This window comes from Delphinus delphis, chromosome 11 (genome assembly GCF_949987515.2).
Source record: "Delphinus delphis chromosome 11, mDelDel1.2, whole genome shotgun sequence".
NCBI lineage: Eukaryota > Metazoa > Chordata > Mammalia > Artiodactyla > Delphinidae > Delphinus > Delphinus delphis.
The window spans coordinates 46,417,029-46,432,332 of NC_082693.1; the positions used below are offsets into that span (position 1 = coordinate 46,417,029).

The window sequence follows — 15,304 nt, forward strand, 5'->3', positions numbered from 1 at the left end:
GTGTACAGCAAAGTGATTCAGTTATACATATACATATATCCATTCTTTTTCAGATTCTTTTCCCATATAGGTTATTACAGAATATTGAGTAGAGTTCCCTGTGCTATACAGTAGGTCCTTGTTGCTTATCTATTTTATATATAATAGTTGTGTATATGTTAATCCCAAACTTTGGGATTAACATGTTAATCCCCCAACCTTTCCCCTTTGGTAACCAAAAATTTTCGAAGTCTGTGAGTCTGTTAACATTCAGTACCTTGTATCTCTTTGTTTTGTTTATTGCTGTCTCCCTTTACTAGAGTGTAAGCATCAGAGGGGAAGGGACTTTTGTCTATCTCACCCACTGCTGGGTCCGAAGCACTTACAGTCATGCCTGGCTTAGTTAGGCTTTCAATAAATGTATTTCATACAAACGAACAGGGAATATGCTAAGGGTTTTATAGGCATATCTTTTTGAATCTTCATATCAGCCCATTCAAGCATTAAATCATTAATGTGTGTTATGCTTCCATTTCTGTTTTACTGATGAGGAAAATGAGGCTTTGAGAATTTAAATACATTTCTCAAGGCCATATAGCAGATAAATTATAAAACCTGGGTCCCAGTATAGGACTCTATCTCCAAACTTCATGTTCTGGTTCATGCTCTTCTCCTGGGCATTTCCACATAAAGTCTGAGTCCACCTGAATAAAATATTGGGCCCTCTTCTGGGTAAAGGAAGTTCCCAGTGAGGAGAGATGGGATTGGTCATGGTCCCTAGAATTCCAGTTGTATCTGTCATGAGACAAAGTCGTACTTTCATACTTTCATGGAGTTCCTGTGATGCCTCACTTTCTTGACCACCTGTCTGCCTGTCAGAAGTCTGTGAGAGAGGTCATCACTCCGGAGTTTCCCCTCAAACACCTGAAGGGCGGGGAAGCACGTATGTAGAAGAAAGAACCAGACTCATTGTGAAGCATTGAGAAACCTCTCGTAGCTCTGTCTCTCAATTTCAACTGCCTGGGCGTGTCTTGTATGTTAGAAATGCACAGGTTTGAACAGCGTGTGTTTGTGGTCTGGGTTTAAAGGGGACTGAGAAAAGATTAGAGGGCTGAAAAAAAAAACAAGGTAAGTAAAGACTATGAGTGCCTGCAACACTAGGGAAGAATAGCTTTATTTAATTTGCCTTTATAAAAAGCAAACACTAAAACGGACTTATCCATAATGGTTACTCTCTGTCTAGAACAGGAGAAAAGTGCACCACAAGGCTGGCAACGAGAAGTACGGTCAGGTCTTCCTAGAACCTCGGGTCCTGGCCTTGTCCCAGCTACTTGTCACCCCACACCCCATTGCTGTGTCCTTGACTCCTCAGCCTTTGGTTCCTGGTTTTGCGTCTCTTGTAGGGTAAGCCTGAGAGGTGGTTCAGACATACATAAGGCACATTTTCTGGGGTAAGATTTTTAAAAAATGGTATGTAGCTGCTAACCGCTTTTCCTACACAGAAGAAAGTTTGCCTAGGAATCTGTGTTGAAAAATACTGAAGAAGCTTCATCAGTGAAGTATTGATTCCTAGTACTCTGGTCCTCTCTTTGGAGACCAAGACTTAGCTTGAATATTATCTGTGACCTTTCGGTCTACTCCATCTAAACCTAATAGTTAAAACTTTTCTGTTGAGAACAGCGATCTGAAAATGACGTGTGTGGTTGGGGGGTGGGGGTGGATGAAAGGAGTGAGCATAAGGTTATATTGTTTCTTCAGATTCTGTTCCCAGAGATTCATAATGCTTTGGGTGGTAGTACACAGTTACACTACAGTTACTATCACGTGGACTGCCCATTATAATTACCCAGGGAAATTAAAAAAAAAAAAAAACAACCAAAAAACACTTAGACTTGGTCCCACCCCAAACCAATTAAATCAGAATCTCTAGGAGGGAGCCTTGGGCACTGAAAGTTTTGTAAAACCTCCCCAGATGTTTCTAACATGGAGCTAGGACGGAGGGTTCCTAGATTCGAACAAGGACTGTAGGTTTTAGAGTCTGCTAGGTCTGTGTTGGAACTCCAGATATGCCACTCTTTGTGCTGTGTGACATTGGGAAGGTTTTTGAAGCTTCATAAACTCATGTGCTTATCTTGTAAAATGGAAACAGTGTGCCTTCATTAGAGGATTGTTTTAAAGATAAAGTGAGAAAATGTATGTACTGTAGCTAGTACAGTGCCTAGCATATAATTGGTGTTTAATAAATTAGAGTTATGATCACTATTACCATCATTATTAGGCTTGGAAAAGGCCGTCATGTCTGTATGCAAACTTTGCTTAGTCATAGAGAAGAGCAGGCACCCACCGGAGACCGCTGCGGCCATCTGCTCCTTGTCAGATAGAATATTGTACTACGATTATTTTTCCTCCTTTATCCAATCTAATTTTGAATCCCAGTGCTGCAATGGTTAAAACTATCCTTTTAACCATTGGATATTTCTAGACATATTTATATGTCTAGAATATAAATGTATCCATCTTTATATTCCAGACATATAAATATGTCTAGAAATATCCAGACATATTTCTGCTAAAGGGTAAAACATTCTCAATGTTCAGATGCTTCCTTCAACATTTAGATTTAGTTTATTCATTTTAATATTGGTTCTACTATTCTTTTAGTTGTATCCTTCCAATATGCTGAAAATCTTAAAGTATTTGTATTATTCTATTGTGGACTTCTCTTCATCTCTCTTTGGCAAGATCAAAAATCAATTTTTCTCAGTACTCCCTTCAAAATACGTAAGAAGCTGTACCATGTTTTTGGTCTTTGAATAATAACTGCCTCTTGAATTCTTTGCCACGGATTCTACCCTCCTTTATGAAAACCAGGCAGTTCATTAGCTATAGAGTTGCAGCCTGGATTAACTCATCATTAAAATGTAAAAGTACAAGGATACAAAGTTCGGATGAGACTCACCTGATTTATGAACAGTCTTATACACAATAAATGTTCATGTCACTGTTAAATTGAAAGGCAATGCTCTACCGTTAAACAGAAGCAAAATGATTTTCCTAACAATGATTTGTGTACTTAAAAAATCTACAGATGTTTCAAGGAGAATGGTTAAGACCATTTTTTCCATATTCTAGCAAGTCAGGTACACTATGTCTGTGACAGATGACACCAATGTTCTCACAGGCTGCTTTTTGGAATCATTCATGACTTGTGCCCAGTAAACCCAGTGGTTTAGCTATGTAGGCTCTACCCCTGAACCAACTCTCCAGTGTTTTACACTTTTCAGTTACTAGCGTTGTTCTAATCTTTATTACCTTTACCTTTGGTCTCTGCACTTGCCCATGCATCCCATACAGTGAATCCAGATAACTCTCTTGCTCCTTTCACAAACCTTTAATAACTCCCTGCATCTCTAATAAAGTCCCAGTCATGTGGGGGCAGATGCAAAGAGCTCAGTTTGCTTGAATTTGGAGGCAGACAGATCTGGGGTTTGACCTGGCTTTGTGGCTTTTTGGCTTTTAGCTGTGTGAATGTGCATCTATTATTTTCTTCTCTAAGCCTGTTTTATCATCTGTAAAATGAGGATAAAAATAACTACCTTAGGGTCTAATAAGCATTAAATGAAATAACTTCTGCACATTACCTAGTATAATATCTGGCTCCCAGTAGAAGCTCAGCTAAGATTAGTCACCTTCTCTGATGCTCTGATCCTAGACCTGACCTACGTTTCCAATTCCATCTCTCACAGCACCATCCCTCTGTCTTCCACATGCCCTGGTCTCTTTTCCTTCTGTACTATCACTGTATGCATATGTCTTCTACTCCCTAGCTTCTATGGTTTTATTCATCTATATATTTATGTGGCCATAAATACCTTTTTCTTAGTGTCTAACCAGCTCTTCGTTTATTTTTCCCCAAGATTGCCCATCAAAATTAACCTCCAACCTCCCACTCATTGCCCTTGTCCTACCTTCTCAGTGATCTTTCCAGCCTGCCTTGGGTTCCATCCCACGTCGGTGTTTGCATCCACCTCCTCCAACTGATTACGAGGCCCTCAAGGGCAGGGGAAGGGTCTTTCTTATCTTCGTCTACACTTGCCCACCTCCACCACTCTTTTCTGAGAGCCTAGCAGGCTTTCTTGAAAAGGAAACATTCAAAACATTTAATGGATATATTATTTTAAAAATTCATTGTATTGCTAAAACTATAAAACACTGATGTATATAAGATGGTTATCCTATTATTATTGATCACATAACTAGAAAAATTAATCAAGTCCACCAAGTGTAAGTAACTTCCCAGAGTAATACCATGAATTTTTATTCATATCTTGGGAGCTTTCATAAAAGCTCTGAACAGACCCTGGGCACTAAAGTATACCCAGCAAGCTCACAGCAGCAGTACAACACTCTTAGAAACACTAAGATTAAGGCAGCAGAAGAAAAGACAAAAGGCACGTGGTGAGATGCAGGCTGAAGTGCCCAGGACTCAAGAGTACGGCTGACTTTCGGCTAGTTGCTGAAACTTCAGGTGTGTTTATTCTGGCCTACGGAAGCCTGCAGGACAATATTCCCTTCCTTCCCACCATTCCTACTGGCAACTAGAGAAATAGAATAAATAGAGAAGAGGACTGAATTCTGAGCTTCACATAAACCAATATTCCATCTGCCTCTAGAGCTTGTATTAATCAACTCTCTTTCTTTTTCTTGTTTATATATGTTTCATGTGTAATAGATCTATGCAAATGATGTGTCCTGACTAGTATGTTTCTCTGCCATATTTTAATTCATTTGATGACCACCTTTGGTTTCTCCATTTAATGAAAACTATAATTATTCAGTGTTTCTACAATCAATCACAGATTTTCTCTGTATTATCTGATAGGGTGACCAGCCAGCCCAGTTTGCCAGGGGAATGAGAGGTTTCCTGGAACACGGGACTTTCAATGTTGAAACTGGGATCGTTTTGGGAAACTGGAAAATTCAGCACCGTGCTAAAGGCTTTTTCAGAGAAAAACGTAAGCTACTGTTCTTTTCCATAAGGTGTTTGCAATCTCTGGAGGAAATAGGATGCAGGAAACCAAATACAGGACAATTCAAGAGAGAAAGAAATCAAGCCTAAGTGTGTGTGGTGCGGAATATAAGGGATGCTGCGATGTTTCAGAGCTGGTAGTGGGAGAATGATGATGAAGAGACACCTTCTTGGCAAAAGTGAGCCTAGAGAGGGAAGCCTCAGACAGGACAGAAGCTTAGAAGCTCAGGAGGAGGGGGTGAGAGGTACACGGAGAAAAGACAAAGTGTGAAAATGAAACAGAAATGCAGCAGCCTGGCCTGGGCCTGGAGGGGGTGAGCTGGGGTGGTGCAGAAATGCAGGTCGTGAATACAAGCGGAAATGAAGTCTGACAAGTATGTGCAGTTTGGAGTAACTTTCGTCTGGCCTTCCAGCATTTGCTTGAATCATTGAGACTTGGCTGCAATTAAGATTTACATTTGGTGGCTTCACTTCCTCAAAAGGAGAATTTATGGGTCTCGCGGAATAAACCAACATATGTGTTACTGAGCCCCATCCGTGTTTCAATGGAATGATCGCTGGGCAGTAAGTCAGAGAGAGACAACATCTATCATGAAGTGTTTTGTGTGGTGAAATACTCTATCGCGAGACCAAAATGCTAGATTAAAGAAGGTTCTGCAAAGAAAACAAATAACTGCTCTTTTCACATAGAATTTGCCCTTTATCTGATATTGGCAGCCCTGAATGTTTGGTTTACAGGAAACACCCTTGCCATTTGTTTTATTGCTTCTCTGCAAGTTATTTGCCTCCAATTTTAGCTGCTGAATTATTTTTCTAATCCTTCTCAATTAACATGCCTTCTGCATCATCGAGGAACTGAAATGAATAGAGGAAGTTACATGGGAATGACATTCCATCTTTCCTAAAGAACAATTTTCCTGTCAAAAATCCAAGAGGAAGAATGTGAGATTTTTTTTTTATTTATCTCTAGCCAGTGTCTACTTAAACTCAGATGAACTGAATTTTCTCTGACTGGTTTTGCTTCCATATAAACTCTGTAAAATATTCCATTTTCTTCTCACCACCCCTCCCCTCTCCTTGAAAGCAAGCACTTACAGAGGGGGAGAGACTCTGTTTCTCAGAGTAAACAGCCCCTGCTGAGCAGAGCCCTGGGCCCCTAGAAAGCCCACCCCTTCAGAAGGAAATCAGATCCTAGGGCAAAATAGGTGAAGAAAAAAAGGGCAGCTGTTAAAACATTTAGTCTGTTTTTCTCCTCAACCCCTGCCGGTCCCCTTGCTTCCCAGCATCCACCTCCACGTGATCCTTTCCATCCTCTGGCTTCTGTGCTGGGAAAGCAGGACCTTAGCATGGAGCGTGTATAAGAAGAACGTTCCCCGGCCTCCGCATCCTCGCAGCCGTCTTTCACCTCTCCACCCTCCGTGCCACATTCCTGGAGGATAGTCGAAAGATTGATTGGATGATTTTCTGGCCGCTCTTTGCAAAGCCTGCAGCCACAGCTTGGTTTAATTAAGGAATCAGCCTTTCTTTTATGTAGGTCACATCAGGTTTTGATTCCAAATCTCATATAGCTCTAACCTTTCTAAAAATTCAGAAATGCATGTGCAATTGGAAGATTTTTTTTAAAAAAAGGTTTTTCATAATTCTCATGAGAGTCATTTATGCTAGTATAGCTGTGGTCTCTCTCTTTGCCTAATTATCAGAATCAGGGCAGCATTCTATCTATGAAGCCTTTTCTTCCACGAGGCTCCTGTCGTCTGAAGCACATATGCCCTTATTATAAAATTATTAGCAGGGATCTGGGGCTGGGGGAAAGTTTGATGGTCTTTTGCTTGTTTCTTTGTGCATTTGTGTCCCAAAGGTTTAATGGGTTCCCTGCCTATGAAATCTAATACTAAAGAATCTATTTGGGGGGGTGGTGAGTGTAAAAACATTTAACCAGTTAATCTTTGAGATGGAATTAGAAATAAATATAAGGTAGTAAGAGAAACTGGGCATTATAATGACACTTCATGAACTGAAACCCCATAATAACCCCATAATAATTCTCAGATCGTAGGCAGCCCTTAGGAAACCTTGTCTAAAGAACTGATAACGAACAAAGAATATCCCTTGGCAGGTAGCCATGCCAGAGCCACTGATGATTTCAGAAGTCTGAATGATGAACATGGATCCTGAAACTGCCTTTGAAAAATTCGAACCTAATAATACCCTTTGCCTTTCAGAAATTTGTGACAATTAGCACATGACTCTGATTTAAATTGTTCTTCAGGTACCACATTTTATGTTTACTTTTGCTATTAGAAAGTTTGAAATTTTATCAGTCAAATAAAACATAAATACAAAACATCCAAATGTTGAAGGGCAAGACAGCCACCTTAACCTTCACCTCCAAAAAATCACATTTTCAGAGTACATGTCAACACAGGCAATGCGTACTTAATGACTAACGTGACCGCGTGTAATCTGCCACCCACAGGTAATTAATTAGGCTATTCAGCGAGTGTCATGCAAATAGGTGAACATTACCAGCTCTCAGGAGTGTGAAGCAGTGTCCTGTTTACACTTCCTGGATGGTTAGATGAAGAGCAAAACACTGACATGAAATACCATGAGCTTGCAAGTTGTGCATCTCTCATAATGTTCAGCCTCAAAGGCTGCAGGTCCAATCAATTTCAAATTGTTAAAAAGCAGCTGGATGGGCATGTCTGTCAAGGAAGGAGATGTCTGTTGGAGAAACTCACAGACTCTTGGGCTCATTATTTTCAGAATGAAAAGGGAACTGCAGCTGTCTGTTCTGATACGTTTGATTAAACTGCTCAACCGAAGGTCAGAGAGATGGAGGAAACTTCGGTTGAGTTCCCCAGCCAATAGTTTCGGTGCGTATATTGACTTTGCAGACTTTGTATTGAGCAGGAAGTATCCCAATAATAGGACTTGCTGTGAGATCTCTGGAATGTTCGTTGTTGGAACCACATCATTGAAACCGCCTGTCTCAGGATATTTTACTCTTGTTCTCCTCGCCTGCGACTCTCACCCCAATGAATACTATCCAAGAAGAATAAAATGAAATCATTATGGTTTCAAATTGCCCGAGGCAGAAACTGTGCCTTCACCTTTCACAGGAGGAGTGAACACTGGTACCAAATATGCAGAAAGGATGGAGTTTGTATACCTCCGAATCAAATTTAAGTCACCAAAGCTCTGTTGGTTGTGGTCTTAAACCCTTAAAGAAAAGGTGTCTTGGCTATAGCTCTTGAATCACTTCTGCTTTCACTAAATTCATTCTGTAGCATATGGAGTTTCATATTTTTGTTAGGGCTGGAGTTAAACCACAGCCCCTCTCAAATTTGCAATTGGTGATAGCTCAGTGCATCTAAATTAAAAAAAAAAAAACCAAAAATCCATGGTGTATTCTACAGGGCTGCAATGCCCCCTCCTGTCTGCTCTGCCTGGGGTGGAGAAACTCACCTGGGTTTAAGGGAGTCAACTTGACAAGTGAAAACTGTGTCTGTCTTTTCTCTATCACCATTCTCCTATACCCATGAAGGGCTGTAAAAGCCAGATCTCCTAGTAGCGAAACTGATCATGCAAATTCTATTCCGTTTTCTCACTTGGCCTTCTATAATCTCTAGGAAATAAACACACAACACTAAAGGTTGCTGCCATTTTTATAAAAGTACTCAATTATGCCCAATTATCTTTGTGATGAGGAAGATGGTTAGTAACATCTTGTTTATTCTGATACATAAGTAATCTTAACATACTATATACCCTAATAGCAACATATCTTTTTCAACCACTAGAATCTTGATGGAAATGATTGATTGGAGTTGCCTGACCTCTGTATCTATTTTCAATAGGACTTTATTTATTCTTTATCTTATAAAACCCATGCAATAACTTATAAAATATATTCAGTGTAGATCATGTTGTAACTCCTAATAACTTCTCAAAAAGGAATTGGTGAGACCATTAAGCAGGACTAAACAAAGGAAAAAAATATCCCTGCTTTGGTCTGTATTCTCTTTTTTCACCATCAGTGTGGCTGGTGTTTCCTTGTCTGCTTTTCTGTCTTCCCTATCATTCATGCTCCCACAAGGTCTGCATGCAGCAGTTGTTTCCCTGCGCAAGGTTTTAATAAATATTGTAGAAGATTCTCAGGACCTCTCACTGCATTTGTTCAAAGTTCAGATTTTCCATGGAGTCTTCATTAAGTTTATTTTTAAAGCATGTTTTCATGTTTCTAATATATTCTGGAAACTAGCTCAAGTTTTTATGCAGAAATGAGGTATGATAAATCTTGTGAACTGCAGGGGTGTGTGTGTGTGCACATATACATGGGTATGTGTTTGGATGTGGTGTGCCTGTGTCTAGATGTCAATTGTGTCTCAATGACAGAAAGAGTTTACAAATGTGGGCTTTGTGTTGGGAAGAGAAAAGCTTTTTCTGTGAGGCATAACCTAAAAAAATTCTTCCCCATGACCTAAGAATAATGAATGCTGAAACTTCCTACACATCAATACTAATTTCTCCTTACATTTTTATTTGTCTTTAATTGTGTTCATGACAATACTTATAAGATTGACCCACTTTTAACCTAAAAAATGAGCTAATAGATTCTTTTATAGATTGTTTTCAAATGAAGTTAGGCTTAGAGTCTCCAAATCCTAGATTTAGTTGCTGGGGAGAGGCCTTAAAGCTCTGCTCTGGGTACAGAAGAACGTGCCGTGTGTGGAGGTCAGTGCACAGGAGGTCAGGTATGCTTTGTAGTTCGTTTCCTTCTCACATGTTTTGGGGCGTCTATAATATTAGTAAATCTTCATGTCACCTGGCAGGTAGCTGAGACTCAAATTGAAAAGATTGCAAATAGAAAGAGGTGACCTATTGATACCCTGTTTTCTTTAGCTCCCCTCTTTATTGACGTCTCTGAAATGATTATAACCTAGACATGAAGCAGCAAATACTCTTCTTTGGCCCAGTCCATGTCCATAAAAGGCCTTTGGTACACAGGGCTTAGGAGGAGGCCTTTAATATCGGGATGCCTGTGTTCTGATACCACTGATGAGTCAGCTATATCTCTAGCTGGCTACAGGATCCTTGGAAAAGACATTCATTCCTGTCAAATTTTCCCTCTGGGCCTTCCAACTAGTGCTCAGTCAGAAACAGTGACCTGTTTTTTTGTGTTTTTTTTTAGCATCTGGTGGTAGAATTCCTTAAGATACCTCAGTATCTGAACCTTAGCCCAGAAAGTTACAACTTTTCATGACTCGCGATGAGGCTGAACCCAAATTTGAAATTCTAAGTGGGAGAGATTGATAAATATTTAAACCGCAATCTGACTCCACGAGAATGTTGCCTTTAGAAGAAAGAAACCTTTAGCTTGCCCTAGTTTTATAGTGTTCCTAAATGGGAAAAGTCTCTACCCACACTGTTATCTACTATTTGGGGGTAGCTCTCAGGCAATCGAATTTGGAATACTTTAGGTACAAAATGGGAAAAGTGACACTTTGAACTGAATAGAGAGTGTACCAGTGAATGTACCACTCTGTCATATATAAAGATCTTAATCAATGGAGATCCATTAGGAAAGTTCTGCAGAAAGGGAGGGATGAAATATCTCAAGAGGAAAACTAATTAGAAAAGAAGGAGTTCAGATGCAAATTATGCCAGCTGTACTCAAGTCAAAATAAGCTGTTCCCACAGGAGAAACAATAGACTACTTTCTTTTAAGATATTTGTCATTCTTCAAAAGATATTTTCACTTCTAATTAACTGCTTTTCAAAAACGGCATGCAGTTAAGATATTATCCCCTCCTGGACATTTTGAATTTTAATTTTTGTAATAAAAAATCCAAAAATATTGTAATTATGTGCAGAAATGGTGAAAACTGAATGTTTTATAGTAATTACGGGGTCCTGGGAAGTATGCTAAGAGCTTTCCAAGTGTTCACGTATTCAGTCCTCACAGCTTTCCCAGGAGGTAGGTGCTGCTATTTTATTAGAGATGAAATACTGAACCAAAAAGAGGGGGACCTTGGATTTGAATATGTGTGTCCAGTGGCAGAGATCAAAGTCCTAACTCACAGGCTTTGCTGCCCTAGAAATCATTTGGTGATATGAGGCAAAGGATTCAAATACAGTGACTGTTTCTGACTTTGATGAGGTCATCTTTGGGAGACTAAAAAAAAGAAAGAAAAAAATATTCCAGCTCATTATTTGTTCTGAATTCTTTGTTGAACCAACCAGTAACTTCCAGTTATCTCATTTTGGATCCTTGGTCATTTGGTTAGTCAGTCCACAACAGTTATTGATGATCCACTTTTTCCTTTCTTGGTTGTTCACTTTTCTCCCATAGTCTTTTTTTTTTTTTTTTTTTGGTACGCGGACCTCTCACTGCTGTGGCCTCTCCCGTTGCGGAGCACAGGCTCTGGACGCGCAGGCTCAGCGGCCATGGCTCACGGGCCCAGCCACTCCGCGGCACGTGGGATCCTCCCGGACCGGGACACGAACCCGTGCCCCCTGCATCGGCAGGCGGACTCCCAACCACTGCACCATCAGGGAAGCCCCTCTCCCATAGTCTTGATGAAGGGAATGGAACTTTAGTGATTATATTCATCGTATGACATTTTTCACGAGCACAATAAATTCAAGTTTCCCACTTTTGGGGGCAATTCATGGAGGTGGGACATAACCCTACTCAAGTGTGGCTGCATTTAGTGAATTCCTTCCAAAGAGCATAGTATAGAAAGGGAGGGAGAAAGTGTAGCTTTGCAGTGGAGGAAGCTCATAGATAACAGCTCGGACAGGTGATCAAGGTCAACAGCCACAGTGATGTCATGTTGATGGTATGTTCCATTGATATGATATGAGGAAAATGGCATGTTACCTCAGTGTTTCTCTTCTGAAAAGCATGTTACCCCTGTATAATCATGGGAAGTACATCAGAAAAATCCCAGTTGAGGGACATTTTACAAATACCTGACAAGTATTCCTCAAAACTGCCAAGGTCATCAAAAATAAGGAAAGTCTGAAAAACTGTCACAGCCAAGAGGAGCCTAAGGAGACATAAAGACAAAAACATAAGTGTTATCCTAGATGGGATCCTGGGGCAGAAAAGGACATTAGGTAAAAACTAAGGAAATCTGAATAAACTATGGACTTTAATAATAATATATCAATATTGGTTAATTAATTGTGACAAATAGATCACACTAATGTAAAAAGTTAATAATAGGAGAAACTGGGTTTGGGGTATATAGGAAATCTCTCTACTGCCTTTGCAATTTTTTTTCTGTAAAAACCTAAAACTGTTCTAAAATAAAGTGTTTCTAAACAGTGCTGGGAAAAATCTTAACACTCATTTAATCATCTGTTGATTTTGGAATGTGTATAGTCATGTATTTGTTTAATTTCTTTCCCAACTTCATTAGACAGTCTGAGGGGAAAATTTGCTTATTTGTTTATTCTTTCAACAAGCATATTTTTAATAATACTAATACTAGCTAACTTGTTAAGTATTTATTATTTGCCAGACAATGTGCTAAAATCTTGGCTTACATCATCTTATTCAGTACTTAAACACCAACATTTTGAACTAGTTATTGTTACTGCCCTATTTTACAGATGAGGAAACTGAGGCTTGGAGGAGCTAATAACTTGTCAAAGGTTATTTGGCTAAATTGTAGAGCCAGGGTGTGACTGTAGCAGCCTGTCCATGGTCTCTGTGCTATTAGACAGTTTATCAGGAAAGGTTGCATTCAGATGCATATAACAGAAGCCCAACTATAAATGCTGGGGTGTATTTTTCTCATGTGAAAAAGATCAGGCTTCTGTGGCTGATCTAGGAAATAATCAAGGGCTCAGACTCCTGGATTTCTCCTCCTTCATCCTGAGTGTATGGCTCTCCCTCTTATAATTTAGCCTCATGGATTATTCTGGGATAAAAGAAGGAAGTCATAAGGAAGAAAAGGTAAGAATGGAGCCCGCGTTTCCACAGAGCTGGAACTCCTGACTCAGGGTCTCTTCCCTCCATCGTCACTGAACTGCCCTGGATCCCAAGGGGAGGGCGGCCTCACTGAAGCTGCCGGCTCTGGAAAGGCCCCAGCAGCCGAAGCTGCAACAGTCCTGGGGACTGCGGGCCAGTTGTTTCAACAAGTAACTTAAAGACAAAGTGGAAAAACAAGGAGGTTTGTGCCTGAGATCATGTTGATGTGAAACCAGGGATGGCCACCTTGTGCCAGCCATGTGGATGACAGGCTCTTGGTGCTCCAGCCAGGCGTCAGGGCTGTGCCTCGGAGGTGAGAGAGCCAAGTTCAGGACACTGGTCCACAAGAGACCTCCCAGCTCTACATAATATCAAACGGAGAATATCTCCCAGAGATCTCCATCTCAACACCAAGACCCAGCTCCACTCAACGACCAGCAAACTACAGTGCTGAACACCCTATGCCAAACAACTAGGAAGACAGGAACACAACCCCATCCATTAGCAGAGAGGCTACCTAAAATCATAATAAGGTCACAGACACCCCAAAACACACCACCAGACGAGGAACTGCCCACCAGAAAGACAAGATAAAACCTCATCCACCAGAACACAGGCACTAGTCCCCTCCAACAGGAAGCCTACACAACCCACTGAACCAACCTTAGCCACTGGGGACAGACACCAAAAACAACGGGAACTACAAACCTGCAGCCTGCGAAAAGGAGACCCCAAACACAGTAAGTTAAGCAAGGTGAGAAGACAGAGAAACACACAGCAGATGAAGGAACAAGGCAAGAACCCACCAGACCTAACAAATGAAGAGGAAATAGGCAGTCTACCTGAAAAAGAATTCAGAATAATGATGGTAAAGATGATACAAAATCTTGGAAATAGAATGGAGAAAATACAAGAAATATTTAACAAGGACCTAGAAGAACTAAAGAACAAACAAACAGTGATGAACAGCACAATAAATGAAATTAAAAATTCTCTAGAAGGGATCGATAGCAGAATAAATGAGGCAGAAGAACAGATAAGTGATCTGGAAGATAAAATAGTGGAAATGACTACTGCAGAGCAGAATAAAGAAAAAGGAATGAAAAGAATTGAGGACTCAAGAGACCTCAGGGACATCATTAAATGCACTAACAACATTCAAATTATAAGGGTCCCAGAAGAAGAAGAGAAAGAGAAAGGGACTGAGAAAATATTTGAAGACATTATAGTTGAAAACTTCCCTAATATGGGAAAGGAAATAGTTAATCAAGTCCAAGAAGCACAGAGAGTCCTATACAGAATAAATCCAAGGAGAACCATGCCAAGACACATACCAATCAAACAATCAAAAATTAAATACAAAGAAAAAATATTAAAAGCAACAAGGGAAAAACAAAAAATGACACACAAGGGAATCCCCATAAGGTTAACAGCTGATCTTTCTGCAGAAACTCTGCAAGCAAGAAGGGAGTGGCAGGACATATTTAAAGTGATGAAGGACAAAAACCTACAACCAAGAATACTCTACCCAGCAAGGATCTCATTCAGATTTGACAGAGAAATTAAAACCTTTACAGACAAGCAAAAACCAAGAGAATTTAGCACCACCGAACCAGCTTTACAACAAATGCTAAAGGAACTTCTCTAGGCAGGAAACACAAGAGAAGAAAAAGACCTACAATAACAAACCGAAAACAATTAAGAAAATGGTAATAGGAACATACATATTGATAATTACCTTAAATGTAAATGGATTAAATGCTCCCACTAAAAGACATAGACTGGCTGAATGGATACAAAAACAAGATTCGTATATATGCTGTCTACAAGAGACTCACTTCAGACCTAGGGACACATACAGACTGAAAGTGAGGGGATTGAAAAAGATATTCCATGCAAATGGAAATTAAAAGGAAGCTGGAGTAGCAATTCTCATATCAGACAAAATAGACTTTAAAATAAAGACTATTACAAGAGACAAAGAAAGACACTACATAATCATCAAGGGATCAATCCAAGAAGAATATATGACAATTGTAAATATTTAGGCACCCAACATAGGATCATGTCAATACATAAGGCAAATACTAACAGCCATAAAAGGGTAAATCGACGGTAACACAATCATAGTAGGGGACTTTAACACCCCACTTTCACCAATGGACAGATTATCCAAAATGAAAATAAATAAGGAAACACAAGCTTTAAATGATAAATTAAACAAGAGGGACTTAATTGATATTTATAGGACATTCCATCCCAAAACAACAGAATACACATTCTTCTCAAGTGCTCATGGAACATTCTCCAAG

General features: G+C 39.9%; 1 long non-coding RNA gene across 1 annotated transcript in view; it reads left to right on the forward strand.

Moving 5' to 3' along the window:
* Positions 1 to 4,886: 4,886 nt before the first annotated feature.
* LOC132433838 (uncharacterized) overlaps positions 4,887 to 15,304 on the forward strand; it is a 67,798-nt gene continuing 57,380 nt past the window's right edge. The window contains exon 1 of the long non-coding RNA XR_009521217.1: positions 4,887 to 4,994. This is a non-coding gene — a long non-coding RNA (uncharacterized lncRNA). The remainder of the gene's footprint in view (positions 4,995 to 15,304) is intronic.